Source organism: Peromyscus maniculatus, chromosome 15, assembly GCF_049852395.1.
Source record: "Peromyscus maniculatus bairdii isolate BWxNUB_F1_BW_parent chromosome 15, HU_Pman_BW_mat_3.1, whole genome shotgun sequence".
Classification (NCBI taxonomy): Eukaryota; Metazoa; Chordata; class Mammalia; order Rodentia; family Cricetidae; genus Peromyscus; species Peromyscus maniculatus.
Window position 1 is genome coordinate 25873793 of NC_134866.1, and position 18401 is coordinate 25892193.

Below are 18401 nucleotides of genomic sequence, written 5' to 3' on the forward strand. Positions count from 1 at the left end.
ATTTATACTTACCAAGGTTCCTTGAGAACCCGGGGAGGCAACCTCAGTCGTTTCTTATTGCTGTTATAGCAAACTACCATGGACTTAGCAGTTAAAAACACAAAAAGTGTCTTACCGGTCCTGAGGTCAGAAGATTAAACTGAAGACAATTGCAGGGCTACCCTAGGCTCCTTCCTGTGTTTTAGGGAAGAATGAGTTCCTTAATTTTTCCAGCTTTTAGCCACTACCTGCTCAGGTCCTTGGCTTATGGCTTCTTCCGCCATCTTCAAAGAATATTACTCTTACCTCTGTCTTCGTAGACATATCTCCTTTTTCTCCTTGGCCCTATATTGATAAGGACCCTTAGGATTACATCCTGCATGCACAGTCCAGGAGAATCTTCCCATCCTGCAGTCCACAGCCATGCCTTTCAAAGTCTGTGTAAAATAAAACATGTTAATAGGATACCGGGGTTCAAATATAGGCATCTTTGACAGGAAATTATTCAGACCAATAAATTCAGTCTTAAGTTTATGGGTAGAGAATTCAGGTACTACAAAGGAATACAGTTTGGGCTGCCATCAACAGTCAACATTTCATGGATGTGTCAGTGTGTTGTCACAAGGCACCCCAGACAGGCCATATTTCCCAGTGTTGAGGCTGGAAGTCTGAAGTCAAGGTGTAAGATGGCTACACTCTCCAAACTGCGAACTGCCAGCTTATCATTGTGCCCTCAAATGACTGGGAGAAGGTCACAGGGACCATTTCTATGAGTGCTCTAATCCTTTGGTGAGGGCTCCAGTCTCAGGATTTAATCACTTCAGAGAAGTCAGCCTATAACACCACCACACTAGGTATTATACCACCACACTAGGTATTACACCACCACACTAGACATTACATCACCACACTAGAGATTACGTCACCATACTAGATATTACACCACCACACTAGATGATATTACAACACCACACTAGATATTATACCACCACACTAGAGATTACATCACCACACTAGATATTACATCACCACACTAGATATTATGCCACCATACTAGATATTATACCTCCATATTAGATATTACATCACCACACTAGATATTACACCACCACACCAGAGATTATATCACCACACTAGATATTACACCACCACACTAGATATTACACCTCCATACTAGATATTAACCATCACCACTCTAGAGATTACATGATATGGAAATATAGGATATAGATATGATAAGATAAAAGGATGGATTCTTGAACATTCTTTTAAAGAGAAACTTGTTTAAAATGTTTTACATTGGTATGGATTTTAGTTTATTGATACAAATTTAAAGTTAATTTCATTATACTGTATGTATATTTCTACTCTTGTTTAAAGTATTTTGTTTGTGCAACTCATTTGAAATTGTAGTGTACAGTTGAGAAATACAGATTAATAATTAGTCATCTATGATAATCAAGCTCATAGTCATATTAAGTTTTCTAGGTATACATAGATATATTTCAATTAGGTAGGTGATCTTCAAACATTTCAAAGACCTACAGAATATGGCATTTAAAAGGTTTTAAAAACTTAGACTTTCCTGGACAATGAGACACATCTGCTCCTGGCAGCACCAATTTATTTCAAAGAGAAAGATGGGCATCAAAGATACTCCATATGGAGTTTATCTTCTTCTTGGCAAAAATAGCCATTTGAGCAAGAAGCTGTTCTTGCCTGAACTGCTTTACAAAATGTTGTATCGGCTGGATATGCAGGACCCATAGAAAGTGACCACTGAACTTTGCAAGACAATATGGTCCTTCAGGTTCCTGCTTCGCAGAGCAACTGCCAGACATTCTGCAGGACACAGAGAAAAGTGACTGAGAGACTCTAAGCCTGTGGGCTGAAGACAGATACCCTAACATTACAGAGTAACTTTGGATGACTGTCCAGGCAGACAGCTGTCTCTGTCATTCTAGATTTTTGAAAGTTGCTTACAATGTTCTTCTTATTACTTAGGTATTATAACCTTCTGAGGTCTTTGATGTAGTTGAAGACTAGATAGTTATAATTATGATTTTCCTTGGTTATGATAAGAGATAAATTAGATATGAAACTTTTGACTCACAAATATAGGATAGATAAAATATTTTCTTTAATTTTGCCAAATCTAAATAGGCTAGATATTGTAATTGTAATTCTTGCTTGATAACTGTTTTGTTATATATAATTTTACTATGTTAAAGTTAAAACCTTCCTTTTTAATTAAACAGAAAGGGGGAAATGCTGTAGGATAATGCTTTTGTACACTGGTTTAATAAAACACTGATTGGCCAGTAGCCAGGTAAGAAGTATAGGTGGGGTAAGCAGACAAGTAGAATTCAGGGAAGAGGAAGGCTGAGTCAGGAGATGCCAGCCTGCTGTCCAGGGAGCAGCATGTATGACACACAGGTAAAGCCACGGAACACATGGCGACATATAGATTAACAGAAATGGGCTGAGTTTAAGTGTAAGAGTTATTCAGTAGTGAGCCTGAGCTAATGGCCGAGCAGTTTTAATTAATATTAAGCCTCTATATGATTATTTTATAAAAGGCTGTGGGACTGTGGGTGAGAGATTTGTCTTGACCATGGGCCATGTGGGACACAGAAAAACTTTCAGCTGCAATTACACCACAGGCTAGATATTACACCACCACACTAGCGATTAGGGTTTTGCATGTCATTGTGGAAGGGGGTAACAGGATGTTCATCCCATAACATCAAGTCTGCAAGAAATGAATCATGTGGTGTTTAAAATTGTAAGATAACACATAGAGATGTTGCCAAATGTGGTCTCCTTTCTGCCCCAATGTGTTTTTTTCTCTTCTACTTCTGTGTTATTTGAAGACAAAGAAGCAGACAGAAATAAAGAGAATGGCCATCCACTTGATTTTGTATGCGGACATTTTTCTTAGTAATTATACTAAGAAAATGTACTAATGCACATTTCTAAAAGGAAATAAAACTTCTTTTAAAAAAGTCTTTGATGGAATGTCTAAAGCTATAAAAGTGAAGCCTCGTCGTTTTTACAGAACAGAACAGAATTTTCCTATCGTTATGTCCTGGGTACTTCTTTTACTAAACACAGTTATGGTGGACATATAAGCTCAGGAAACACTAAGAAAAATCCAGCAGATTAACCAAGGTGATTTAGATATATTGTGTTGATTTAGGTATCAATGTGCTCGGAGAGATTATTTCCACTGATCATAGCTGCTAAAAAGAGTGAGTATTAATCAGCTTGTGTCTGCGGCTCTTGGAAGTAGATAGAAACAGAGAATTATAAGGAGAACAAAAGGAGCATTAGTCAGCTAGGTAGGAATAAGTAAACATCATAAATTAGGTTAATAGCAGGACTCCGAATCTTCCTTTCCCTCCTACCTCGAAAAAAAAAAACTTAAACTGAAAATGAAAACTCTGTGTGCACAGCCACATACATTCACTTTAACATATTTCCTATCCGATATCAACTAAAATCATTCTGCAAAGTTGTTATATGAACTCTAGGATAAGGTCTAAATAAAGTCTTTAAATTTTCAACCTATTTAATTGTTGGTATAATCCATCTGAACTTGTTCTGTTCATTTGGAAGTCGGTGTGTGATGATAGAAAGGAGACTATGGAAGTGTGTGGCCTACCTCTTCAGACAAACCTCTTGCCTCAATGTGCTTCAGCAGCCTTAGTGTTAAGGAAAAGTATTTAAATGAGTTAAAAGTCATACTAGTAAGTCATAAACTATGCATGTCTCTCTCATAATAATAGATGTAATTTCTCTGTCGATGATTATATATGCTTGGGCTGCATAAGAAAACGCAGAAGGTGCCAATACTGGGAAGTTAATATTACTAGGTCTTGTAGATACATGATCTAATAACAGAAATTGGCAAACTATAGTCGGCAATCCATATCAGCCTACTAACCACTTTATAAATAAAGTGTTACTGGAATGCAGCCATACCCATTTGTTTACGTATTGTCTGTGACTCATTTGGGGTTACAGAGGCAGACTTAAATAGTTGTGAAAGAAGCCATATGGCCTACAAACCCTAAAATATTTACCACCTCTCCAAATACAAGAAAGTTTCATGTCTCCATGTAATAAAATAAAATTATATAGAACAAGGGATTAATTCTAAATCAAACAAAAAAATTGAAAGCACAGTTTAACTGACCAATGTATTCACTGATGCATATTGTTGTGTGCTATAGATCAAGGAGTATCCAGGAATTAGTTCGTTATACAATTCTTTCAGTTGATTTTATTTTCTGTAACAATAGGTAATTATATATTGCTTCTACTATTAAGGTAAATCAGTATAACATTATGCTGTAATAATAAACAAACCCCTATATGTATGTATGCATGCATGTATGTATGTTTAACTGGGAGGAAGAGGGCACAGTCTGGATATGTAGCTCAGGATGGTATTGTAGGATTCCTCCTACCTAAGCGGTCCAAGTGTAGGAATCAAAGATCCACACTTGTGTCAGTTTCTCAAATTTTAATGAGCTGTAACAACAGGGCTTACTTGTCATTTTCAGTGGGTCAGCTGGGGGCTTCACACACCTCTGCTTCAGGAACCAAACTAGTCAAGAGTTTTCCAATGGAGAATCAACCATCACATGAAGAGAAAACCACAACCTAGCAAAAGGCACACTGTCTTTTCAAAGCTTCCAATCGGAAAAATACATTAGCTCCAACCATTTCATCATTCAAAGCAAGTCACACAGTCCTGTCCAATTTTAAAGTGAGTGAGGTGATTCCTCCACATGCCCAAAGGGAGGAGAGCCAGAATATCTGAGACAGGCTTATGTGACAGTTACTGTCACCCTGCCAAAAACAATGAGATGTAGCTAAATGCTTCTGCTTGCAAAGGCTGTGCACCAAATATGGTACCCCACACAAAGTATGACACCATCATTCCAGTGTAATCCACTAACATTCAGACTCGCTGGCTCCAACTCCACTGAGGGAGTATTGGCAAAACCGCTCAACCCTTGCAGCTAGTCCTGGAATGAGTTCTGTAACAGGATTGGGAAGAACTCCTTCAACTACAATGTTACTTCTCACGTCCTGAACTCTTGAACCTCTCCAAATTCCATTTATTTAAAATTCAAAACAACTCCTTGGTCTCTTGCAATACTGAAAAATGGTAGCTGAAGGATAGCTGTGGGTTTTTTTCTTTAATTAATGTCTATAGAAATTTACTTGCCACATTGAGCAAAACGTACTTTTCTAAAAATCATTTTTAAATGCATTGAAATCATGGTCTATTTTAGTTTCTAAAATTACTTTCTATCATTTTTTTAAAAAAGCAAACAATCAAAATAGAACTCACAAATGATGTGCCACACTCTTTTCATTTAAAAACCTATTAAAATAGAATGAACTTGGCTTTACTTAACATATTCCATTTACATATTAGTTACTTAACATAATTTCACTTTATTGGAATGGTCAAACATAATCAAGGAATTTATATGGAGGCTCCCACTTGAAAGTTACATCTTTAAATCATGACTAATAGAACTTCCAACACTACCTACCAGAATTACAAACGATCTTCAATTTTTTAAAAAGGGAAGATTCCTTTAACCCAGATATGTGACACTCTGTATCTACAGAAAATCCTTTCTATTTAATCTTAGAATTTAACATATAGTGATGGAATGACTCCAGACCATCAGTATACAGCATTTTCTGCAATGAGGATGGAGAAAAACAATGCAGCAATCAAAAAAACACTGTTCTCTCGGTCAGATAGCAGTTGGTTTTATTGAGTGCAAGATTATTTTCAGTCTGGGTGTCTTCACTATTGATAAAATAGACCGTGGATGGGATCCTCTAGCTAGAGGGACCATATGCATAAGAAACTGCTTTCAGGGAAGATGACATATGTCATCCCATGTGCCAAATACCATCCAAGATCTGGAAGTGACAATTTCTCATATACACTGGCACTTGGAGCTCAGCAGCTAAGGATTTATTCTTCTCCATGAGTGCTCAAATGACATTATGTGTGTTTATATGAAAAGCTGGGTGGGAGACACTCTGGCAATTAGCTCTATTAGCTACATTTTCTTTTTTTATCTGATATTCTTTAATGAAAATGCTTATGATCTCTTTCCATTGTCTATCACAAATGTCAGACATATTCTCCAATCCTCTATAGTCTTCAAGTTTCCAAGGAACATACAACCATACTGCGTATATACTCTAAGCACATATGAATTTTGCTCTTTTATAATGAAACTTAGTTCAGTTCTCTGAAAAATTGGGCTTATCTAATATATGTATATATGTTGTATCTACATACATTATATATGTATCATATATACTATACTAGTCAATTAACCCACACAAAAGATAAACTGATAGCTAACTGCTGTGTTTATTAATGAATCTATTTGTCAAGTATTTATCATTTAAAAATAGCTACTACGCAAGGTTATGGGTAATTTATATTGGATGAAATGAATTCTGGCATATTGAGGATTTCTGCTAAGTTTTAGTTCACTGGTTTTCACTGCAGAATTCCTATGGAAATTGTTCGGCTTATGCTGATGCCACCCTGATTCTCTTCTATGTCATTTATGCTTTTCTAAAGTTTCTAAGATTCACTTATTAATGTTTCAAATAGCACATGAGCAAGTACTCCACCCACCCACCTACCCACACATGCATGACCATTAATCCAGGTCATGGCTATCTCCGTGTCAACCTCCAGTGGAAATTCCCAGGCCAAGGCCTTTCAGTATGAGTTTTTCTTCTCAGAAGACAACAGAGTGATATAGAGCAGACATTTCTCTGTGCAAGCCCTGCCCCTCAGGAGTTACAAAGAACTACAGTGTAGGAAGTAGAAATGTCAGACGGGGTGATAGAGCTAACTCTTCAGGACTGCTATTGTTGAAATAGGAAGAAGTGAGTCCTTCAGAAGGACCAGTCACTGGCTCTGTTCGGTCCCTGCCTGGCTCATCCACTAGCCCCCCGAATCAAGTCACTGTAACCCCTGCCATCTTCCACCCAGGTAGTTCACTTACTCACCTCTATGTCCAGTGTCCTTTTGTTCTGCTCTGAGTTCACAGCAGAACGCTGTTTCCAGGTCCTGCCTCTTCCCCCCCCCCCATTCAAATCAACTAGAGTAGAGAGTATCTTTAAAATTTTGTTTTGTGGGCCAAGAAATGGGTTTTGCTCATTTAAAACTCCCCAAGTGATCTTAAATAGTTTATTAGTAAGATGTAAAAATTCCTATCTAAACAAAGTTTCCTTGGCATATCTACATGGTGGTGGTACCTTCTTGGAGACAATGGGGGTAAGTACAAAAAGCTGCTAGGCAGCTGAGTTGGTGGATGGTTCAAGGAGACATAACAGTGAGAAACTCCAGTCTGATCGAATCTCAACTACCCATATAGCTAACAAGCTTCTGATATTCTTAGTTGTGTGACAAGTTTGAGTGCTGCTATCTGAAACAGTAATCATAAGACGTCTATGTATCAATCATGAATGCTTATTTATACTCTAAGTGCTACAGCACTGTCTGGCCTAGAACCTTCCAGGCCTTTCTGGTTCGTTCCATTAGGAGATGTTTACTGGAATGATTCCCAAGTACCCATTTTTCAAATATGCATGGATTTACTATAAAATTAAACGTATGTATACTTACGAAGTAAGAAGTAAGTGCCCCCCCCCCGCCATTTCCATTTCCAAAAAGTACTTACTAGTCAAATCCAGGCACACAGAAGCTGGAACATTCCTCATCCGGGGTTGTGAGCGAGGGTGGGGGGTAGGGCGCTGCTGACTACTGCTTGCACAGGCAATGGACACTGGAGTTGTCTACCTTACTCTGGTTTTGCCTATATACAAAATGAAAGAGCTGTATGATAATGAGGACAACCATCCAGAGCTCCAAAGAAAACCCATGAGTCCAGTCAATCTGTGCCAGAGACTCGACAGGCAGCCCTGAGAAGGTAATAGGTGAAGCAGTTGAGAGTGAATCATGAGATACAATGAACACCTCGGGAAGTCAGAGATGCCAAGAACATGAAAGACTTGCTATGGAAAGCTGCAGGTAGCAAGAGAACCAGCCCAAGACAGAAACCATGTATGCTGTCGCTGGCAAGGCTATGGGGATGAAGCCACAAAAACCCTTCAGAGCTAATATCACAACACCATATGCTCCAGATGCCAGCCATGTAGTTACCGTGTTCAGTGTATGCCTTGTCTACTTGTGGACTTTCTTTGGTCATACACTTCCTCTCTATGCCTGTTTTCCTCACTTTTGGAAGGGGAATGTTTATTCTGTGGCATTATATGTTAGAAGTTTATCACTTGCTTTGTAATATGATCCTAAGTTTAGTTGAGAGGCTCAATTAAGATTTTTCTTTGCGTGCTTAAGAAGGCTTCAAATCAGACTTTTGGATGATTTTGGAGCTTTTAAGACTCTAAGAGAAAGATTGGTTGCATTTCACATTCTGTGATAGGCAGGAGTCCTTGGAAACCAGGCGTGAAATGCTATGGCTTATGGTGATACATCTGATGCCAAGATGACAAAGGGTAGGTTTGTCATATAATGTAATCTTAATTGTCAATTGATTTGATTGAAAAATGCCTAGTAAACTGAGGGGGGGAATACAACTACATATATCCGTGAGAGTATTTCCAGGGAGAATTAACTAAAGAGAACAAACAGCCTGTGTGTAGGACACACTATCCCATAGGCTAGGGGCACAGAGAGAATAAAAAAGGGAAAAAATGGACACTTGCTAGCCCGAGTTCACTCTTGCTTGCTACCCCTGTTTGCATGCTGCTGTGAACTGGGTTGCTCTCCCTTTCCATACCCTCTCCACCATAACAAACTAAAGTGAGCTGAGAGACAGACAGACAGACAACAGACAGACACAAAGAAGAGGGATGTGGGGAGGGGTGGGTGATTGGCCTATTATAGCCTGATCAATTACTATAACAGAAATGGGGTGGAGAAATGGAAAGCCAAAGATTTAGAGTTCAGATGTCACCGTATCACCCTCCAGTCTCCTGAACTGACAGCATTAGGAAAAACTGGCAGCAGATTGTGCCAGATTTAAATAAATTGCTTCATGAAGAGTGGATGCAACACATGCTCACACACGAGTATGCCAGCTAGCACAGCAAGCTGCAGAGCTTAAGGCAAGAAATAAGGTCATATCTCTGTCATATCTCTTTCCCTTGACCAATGCAGATGGCCCTTTTTGTCTTTATATATTGTATTAGATCCTTGAATGCGGTTCAGACTGTAACACAAGCTAACAGTATAATTTCAATTCAAAACCTTTGAAACTAAAACCGTCCTGATATTATCTGGTGATTTTATTTTCATTCTTCTGTCCTTTTTCATTTATTCTTGGAGGTCTGGAGGAGGTCTGGTCCATCTTTTTACAGATGAACATTACAGTCTCTGAAAGTTTTTCTATTTCAATGGAGAATCGTGATACTTTTTTTCCCTTCTATCAGTGATAGTATCAGACAGAAACATAAGATTGGAAATTCAGGGGGTTAATATTTTCAACAAGGAATAGTCAACGATGGGAAGCATGTTTGTCTTTCTATGAAAATTCAAATCTTGGTGTTCAAGTAGCATTACCTACATGTAACCCCACTCTTAGGGAGAAGAATACTCAGAGCTGGCATTAGCAGATGGAAGCTCACATGAGGAGTGTAAATGACTTGATACAGATAGCATCACCTTTCAGTTTCCTTGTTTCCAATTTTATATAGTTTATTGAAAGTTGAGGTTGCTATGAATCTTGTTCAATAAGAGTATTGATCCAAAGAATTGATCTTCTTTGTTTGTTTGTTAATCTTGGCCTTGGCTGTGTTTTCTCTAATGGAACTAATGTGGCATGTGTTGAAATTACTGGTAAGCTTTAGAATAGATGGAGAGAAACTGGTTACTCAGATGCAAAACTATGGGATTCCACGTAGGAAGGCAGTTGGCTACTCTGTAGGGTATCACAATGGTCAGACACAAGTTCATCTCAAGTAGAACAAAATGGATCTCTGAATGGTAGTTCGTGCATCCTGGCTTAAGCTACTCTCCCTGAGCTCTTCAGAGCCCAGTGAGAACAGTGTTATACAAACCTTTTCTCAACCCAGATGAACTTAGGTTGCAAGAAAAAGCAAAATTGGACCTGTATCTGACTCGACATGAAAGGCCAGTTTGGGAGAATGGGAGCATTCTTTTTTTTTTTTCCTTTTATTTTATTTTACAATACCATTCAGTTCTACATATCAGCCACGGATTCCCTTGTTCTCCCCGCTACTGCCCCCTCCCCTCCCCCCCAGCCCACCCACCCCCCATTCCCACCTCCTCCAGGGCAAAGCCTCCCCTGAGGACTGAGATAGACCTGGTAGACTCAGTCCAGGCAGGTCCAGTCCCCTCCTCCCAGACTGAGCCAAGCGTCCCTGCATAAACCTGGCCATGAGTGGGAGTAATAAAGGGCGAGGGTCGAGGGAAAGAGAGCCTGTGGGAGCGGGAGATCCCAGCTGGATCAAGAACAGAGAGGAAGAACAATGAACAGGAGACCATGGTAAATGAAGACAACATGAGAAAAGGGAGAAACAAAGTGCTAGAGAGGCCCACCGAAATCCACAAAGATACCCCCACAGTAGAATGGGAGCATTCTTACAAAGCGAGAACTGAGCACTCCACAGATACTTATTCTCTGCTTTGACAAGTTGTGAGTTTTTGAGTTAACCATCACTGCTGCACAAAGATTATTTGATAGGGTCTGAGAGCTGCAAAAATCTATGGGTATAACAATGCAAATTTAGAGAACAGTGTGATATCATGTCCATTTGAGTCCATTTAGCAAAATAATAGAAGAAGGTTCATGCCTGAGGCCTATGAGCTCCCCAACCATGGGTTCTTGGCCAGATTTATAATACCAGACATGAATTTTCTCCTTTGAAGTGGCCCTTAAATCTAACCAGAAATCAGTCGGTTACTCCTATAACATCCACACCACTATTTTGCCCATGGGTATGTCTTGCCAGACTGGTAACTGTTATATCTCACAGGGCTCACAGCTGAGTAAGCTTCTTGATGACTTTTCTCCCCCAGAAACTTATGTAGCACCTTCGGGAACTATGAAAGCTAGCCAGTGGAGAGGAAGCTCCCTGGTCTGTACCCACTTGATTTCTCCATGTCCTAGGAGCAAAGTGTGTGATGTCTTTTGCAATAGGGTCTTACCATCAAATTCTGGTGGACAGCCAAGAGCAACAGTAATACCTTGTATTGTCTGGAGGAGTATCCAGTACACCTGACCAACCTATAGCTTCTGGGAGGAAAATTATTCCCTGTCTAGGGTAACTTCAATTAAACTACTGTGGGGGGGGGGGGTGTATGTGCGTGCGTGCGTGCGTGCGTGCGTGCGTGCGTGTGTATGCGTATCTTATAAAAAATAAATTTTGTTTGTTTTTTTGCTTTTTTACCCAGCAGCCTTAGTGGCATAGGGACCATCAGGAAAAAGGAAATGGAAGACTGTAAGAGCCAATGGTAAGGGAGGACTGAAGGAAAACATTTGCCTGAACATGGCAGGATGACAGTGCTCACGAACTGTAGGCAACTCTGCTTGTCTACACAAGACCTGCATAAGATGGAAGCAGTCAGCATTCCAGGATGGAGAAAGAAGGGCCTCTTGAGATTCAAGCTGAGAAGCACCTGACAGCTAAGAGCTTCTGGGAGGAGGAGATGAAGTTTTCCGTAAGATTGAGCATGGTAGATTGACCATGTTCCAGTGGATGGTCCCCCACACCTGTGAGTTTAGGGCAGCACAAACTGGGCTCAGGTTAGAACACACACACACACACACACACACACACACACACACACACACACACACACAAGAGGGGGGGGAAGTGGAGAGGGAGAGAGATAGAGAGACAGAGAGACAGACAGAAACAGAGACAGACAGACAGACAGACAGACAGAGACAGCAATGACATTGGGAAGGGTGGGAAAGTGGAGGTGGATAGAAGAAAAGCTAGAGGGAATAATGAAGTAAATATGATCCAAATATATTATATGCATGTATGAAAATTCTCAAAGAACCTAAAAAAATCAAATATTTCTTAAGAGGCAAGAGCTGCCATGATTATCCCAAACTCTGATTCTACTTGAAAAATACAAAATTACATTACATAGCAGTTTATGTTTACTCAATTGTTACAAAATACTTGAGTGTGTGTGTGTGTGTGTGTGTGTGTGTGTGTGTGTGTGTGTGTGTGTGTGAAAGTGATTCCTATTATTACATAGAGAAATGAGCCCAGGGCAGAGATGGGGTAAGATGCAGCCCCATTCCGGGTCCCATAAAGAGAAACGTGTGATGGTTATCGCAACTGCATTGGGAGAAAAAGCAACGTGCTTTGTAGAAAGTGGCAAAGATGTTCTGAAACATCAAGCCTCTGATTTTGCAGGAGCTTGCAATGCCAGTGTGTGAAAGATCCCACTGAAAAGCCTCTATTCACGGAGAGCCGTGGGAACCATTTTCTCCACACTCTGAGTGGAAGGTATATTAGAAGGAAGACTGTAGAAAGAATATTTCAGAAATCAGCCACTACAGGAGCAGGGCAAATTTATGAGGACTTTTGACCAGTCACAAAGAGGTCATGCCACAGGCTGTTTCTATTCCAACCATGTTGTTCCACCTCTTCCCTGCCCCGGTCAGAACCTCACTGCACTAGAATGAAATGGAAACCAGGGCATTTGCCTTTGGGCCCCTGGGCAAGAAATGCCAAGAAAGCTTCACTTTAGAGGAGCATTTACAACTAACAGTGCACCGGGGACAGAGAGACCAGGCCCGTGTTCACAAGGAGACAGATACAGAAACGTTCATTAAAACATGGTCTATTATAACTCAGAGCTGGAAACAAACTAAATGTCCATCAACTGGCTGAGCACGCTGCATGAATATTCAATAGAACATGATATAGGAGTTGAAATAAATAAACTTGAGCCATGTGTCTCAAAACCATAATATTGAGAAGAAGAAGGAAAAAAAGGCAGTTACAGAATCGCTCTTCATAAAATGCCACTTGAGGAAAATGGCAATATTTTAATTTATGAGTATTTATATTTCAGTATTTTATTTATGGAAATGTGAATTTGATAATGAAATGATAAAAAAAAAAAAAGAATGTAAGATGCTGCCTATCACGGGAGGGCCAGGGAGGTAACTGCAAACGGAGAAATGGACAATCAGGTAACATGGTTGTTTTTTTTCAGGGTTTCATTCCTTTGAAATAACTGAAGTAGGTTTGGGAAGATGTCATGGTTTGATTGAAGTTGGTGAGCAAGTATTCATTGTTACTTCTGATGGTGTTCTGCATGTTTAGAATATGGTATAAAAGCACCAGAAAACAGAGCATGTGGGAGGCAAGGAGAGGAGGGGTGGGGCTGACATGGAAGACAGCAACACACTTAAAAAATGGAACACGAAGCAAGAGAAACACGTGGTCAGAGACACTGTCTCTGTGTTTGGCAATTATACCCAAGAGAGAGGGTCCTTTTGTAGAGGACCAGATAGGAAAAATTATAGTATCATTATAAATGGCCACAATATTTTCTAGTATAACATTTTTAAAGTACATTATGACATAAGGAAACAATGACTTACAAAAAAAAAAACGTGTCATAAATGTAATCCTTTTAATAGGGCAATAAAACTTGGAAGATACATAAGTTAGCTGTTACGGGGCAGACTGATCAACGAGGAAATTCAGAATAGAAGGGAAAATATACGAGAATTATTATAAATAGGGGCTTAGTGAACTTGTGGAAGCTTTGACCCAAAAAAGGAAGAAGGGAGGGAGGGAGGGAGGGAGGGAGGGAGGGAGGGAGGGAGAAGAAGAGAAAAGAAAGAAAACAAAAAGAAGTAAAGTCAGACAGGGTTTAGGAAGTTGAGAAAAATCAGGTTCCAGTTCCCCTTATAGGCTGCAATCTGCCTGTGGTCCTCCTGCTGGCCTTGGCGGAGCTTCTCTGCTTTTCCACGCTGTTTTACAAAAAGGCAGGAAAAGGCAATCATAATTCTTTCAGACGGAGAAGCCCTTGCTCATGGCGGCTCCACCTGGCAGGGCAGTGGGAGGAACCCTCAGCAGCCACATGTGAAGACAGCAGCAGGTCACGTGGAGGGCAAATGAGAACCGGGGTCCCAGCTGGGGATGCAGCTTGCCCACTGTGCCTTGAGCCCCGCTCCTGGGAAGAACTTCAAGCCGGGTGGGTATGGTTCAAGCTATCAGTGTCGCAACACGGCAAGGTACATGTAAATCAGCCACTGATGCGAAATGGGAATCCAGAGGCGAGCAGGTGTCAACAGCAGCCTTCCCACAAGACCCCACACCAGGGCAACCATGCTCACACAGACTCTCACAGACTGTGAGGAGCAGCCTGGAGAGAAAGCTGCTCAGCTCCTGGTCTTCTAAGGAGGTGGGCCCCTCCACTCCCCGCTGGATCCTTATTATTCTTTCCCTAAACGACATAGCACAGAGTATGGGACAAACTGAAGACCTTCATCTCTGTCCATCATTCACCTTGTGCATTTCAGGCCCAAGAAAGTTGAGGGACTTGATCAAAATGCCACAAGGAGTTCATGGTGGGTCTCTTGTTTGCCTTCCCATTTACATACTGCTACCTATAAAAACAACATGGGTCTTTTGCTAGCACAAATTGGTACATAACGTATTGTCTCCTTTTTAAGTTAATTTAGCTAATTAAAACAGAATTACAGGTTATTGTTTGCTGCTTGCTTACTCCCTTGTTTATTAAATTGGCAATGAATCTAAACAGGCTTTATATTTTTTGCTCTAGTAAACCTCATGAAAGAGGAAAAAATCAAAAGGACTTTTCTAGACTATAAATTTTGCATAAAATACATTTTGAAAGTTGCAAATGCCTTCCTTAAAATGGTCAAAATGCTGTAATTGCGTTCAACCAGCGAAGCCCATATGTTATCCCATGGAGAGGAGCGCACTGGCACTGAACGAGACAGTGAGGCCTTTAACAGAAGATATGTGTACACCGAGAGTCTGTAACAGAACAGAAGCTGTTAGGTGACTTCTGCTCTATCACTTATTTACCAGACCTTCTCACCACTGACTAAACACACAAATCCCCTAAAAGGCTTTTAAATATTCTGGATGTCAGGGTACCACCTTCAACCAATTAGAGTGGTCTCTCTGGGGGTAGAAACTAGGCACTGGAAAAAATTTAAAACTCCCTGGTGATTCGAATATGCAGTCAGGGCTGAGAACCACCGATTTAGACATTGCTGTCCCAATTAATATTTAAATAGTCAGACCCCGTTGGCTCCGCTAATCCAGCTGCATTACCACTGACATATAAAAGATTATTTTTTAAATACCATATGAAAAGGAAGATCAATGGGCTCACGAAGTACAAGTAACTTTGTAATCCTTCTGATGAACTGTCCATTCTGGTAGTCCTTGTGTTTGAATCTGTTGGCTGGGCCCTAGTAGAACCGAAAGCGTTAATCCCTTATCACAGACTCCAGTGCAAACCTTGATATTGAATAATCCACTAAGTTGTGTGTTTAAGATCTTTGCTTCATTAAGTCACCAGAGATTCCTGGCAGCCAGAAGAGTGGCAAGATGTCAACCTGAGCTTTGCTGAGCCAAAAGAATTAGCTTTTACCGTATTTCTAAAGATGAATGTGCTCTTAGAGCTTGTCCATTAGCCCCCATGCTCTAATGAATGTATGGCCTGACAGACACAATAATTGGCATAGTTCAGAGTGTAAGAGAATCAATTTGATGAATCAGAATAAGGTCAAGGGAAAGAAGAAACAAGGATTTAGTTTGCACATACTTCTGACTACAGCAACAGAAAGATGAAATAGTCAAAACAAGATGAGGTGGACTTTGATAATCCATCAATGCGGCCCTCTCATCTCATTAACTCTAATCAATAGACGGTGCCTGCGCTCTAAAACAGTGGGACTCGAGTTCCACTGGGGTCCCTTTGTGTCCCAGCAACGCCTTTTCTTCCTCAACTCTGGGAATCTTATCTGGGGTAGCTAATCTCTGGAATTTCTGACTTTATCTCTTCAAGGCTACCCAGTGAGATAGTTCACTCAGGGTAGCATAGGATTTCATTTCCCCATGGGTTGACCAATTTTTTTTTTCCTGAAATACCAGCCCTGACCTTAAATGTACCAGGGCTTTCTCTGCGGGCTCTGGAAACATCCACTGCACTCAGACATAATTCTGATTGAAATATGTTTTGCTTCCACTCTTCAGTGAAGCAATAAAGGTAGATTGCAGAGCAAGCCCTTGCATTCCTCCTTCGGAGGACCCGCTGTGAAGTACAAAGGGGAAATACAAAAGTAAATAGCCTCAGACTAACATGAGACTTGCTTGCTCATGCTGAGTCCTGTGTACTAAAGACTCTTCCCTCTTCCCGGCAATAAAGAGAGGGAGTCTAATTTTTAACCAAGCTTGACGTGTGTCTGAGACAAGACTTTAGTCATGCTTGGGTTCATCTTCTCAGGAATCTCTTGTTTAATTTAAGTCAGTGACTTGGGATTGTGAAGGAGGAGCTGATCTTGAGTCTGAGTGAGATAAAAGGAATCTAAACAGAAACCTAAAACCACTCTGCCCTCTTGGGTATGGGTCTTCCCATAATGAAGAAAAACAAATCAAGCTAGGAGAGAGTACGATCTCTTTTTCCGATAGAATCACAGATTTGAGGGTTGAAGAAACAGATTGATATTTGGTAACTGTCTCAGGCCCCATTTCGTTAATAAATTCAAAACAGAATTCTCTTGAAAATGCATGGGGATAGAAGGTTGATGTAATGCTCCTGACAGGCATAGATGAAGGGGTAAGGAAAGTCTGGGTCACAAGATGCAGGCAGATAAAAGGGTACAGTCTTGCTTGATTTTCTTTAGCTTTTGAATTGGCATATTAACAACAAAAAAAAAAGTTTTATATGAGTACTATGCTCTCAGAATTACAAAGCACTGAAAATAATTATATAACCCCGCTACTTCAAGAGACTTTACCTCTGACTGAGACACCAAAGCATCATGCAAAAAAATTACAAATTACCAATGGACAAAGAACACGGAACTTCATGGCTGAAGACAGCACCTATACAACTCATTGAACATAGAGAACTCCAACTGGTGCCTCTACTGAGCCTTCACACCTCCAGCCTTCACCTCTGTGTGCTAGTATCTTTGCTACAGGAAAGTACTTTATGCAGTACCAAAATAGAGACCTAAGCACCAAGCCAACCACAAACTCTTTGATCTACAATGGTGTCTTGCCTGCAAGATATACTAGAGCAAGGGCGGCACAAAGCTTGTGGGAATAGCCTTCTGATATCTGATTTGACTAAAGGTGAAGTTCATGAGATAGAACCTATACCCAATGCTGCTTGGGTGACCAAGAACCAGAGACTAAGTAGCTCAGGGACTTAGGGTAAAACCAAACACTATTGTTCTGAATGAATAGATAGATAGATAGATAGATAGATAGATAGATAGATAGATAGATAGATTAGATGATTGATAGATAGATAGATAGATAGATAGATAGATAGATAGATAGATAGATAGATAGATAGATTAGATGATTGATAGATAGATAGATAGATAGATAGATAGATAGATAGATAGATAGATAGATAGATAGATAGATAGATAACATAGTGATAAAATGACTTCTGGTAACATTCTGCTATACTCATAAATCAGTGCCTTGCTCAGCCATCGTCAGAGAAGTTTCCTCCTGCAGCAGATGGGAACAAATACAGAGACCCACAGTCAGACATTCCATAGTCAGACATTATCAGAGAGTGTAAGACCTTGAAAGCTTGATACTAAATGGGATATCTCCATCAAATCCCTCCCCTCGGGGCTCAAGAACCCCAAGGAAGAGGTAATAGGAACAGCATAAGAGCCAGAGGAGATGAAGGACACCAAGAAAACAAGGCCCTTTAAGTCAGCATGATCACAGCTCATATGAACTCAGAGACTGAAACAGCATCCACAGGGCCTGCATGGGTCTGCACTAGGTCCTCTGTGTATATATTAGGGCTTCCAGTTTAATGTTTTCATTGAATACCTGTGAGTCTCTGATTTTTATGCCTTCTGTTGGGCTCTTTTCCTTCTGGTTTGGTTTTGTTGTTGTTGTTGTTGTTGTTGTTTCTCTTTTGTCTTGTCTAACTTCAATGTGATAGTTTTTGTTTTATCTCATTATATTATATATTATCATTATTGTTGTTGTTATCCCTTAGAAATCTGCTCTTTTTAATGAGAGACAGAAAGGGATATGGATGAATGGGGAGGTGGAGAGGTACTGGGAAGAGTAGAGGGAAGAAAAGTCATAATCAGGATATA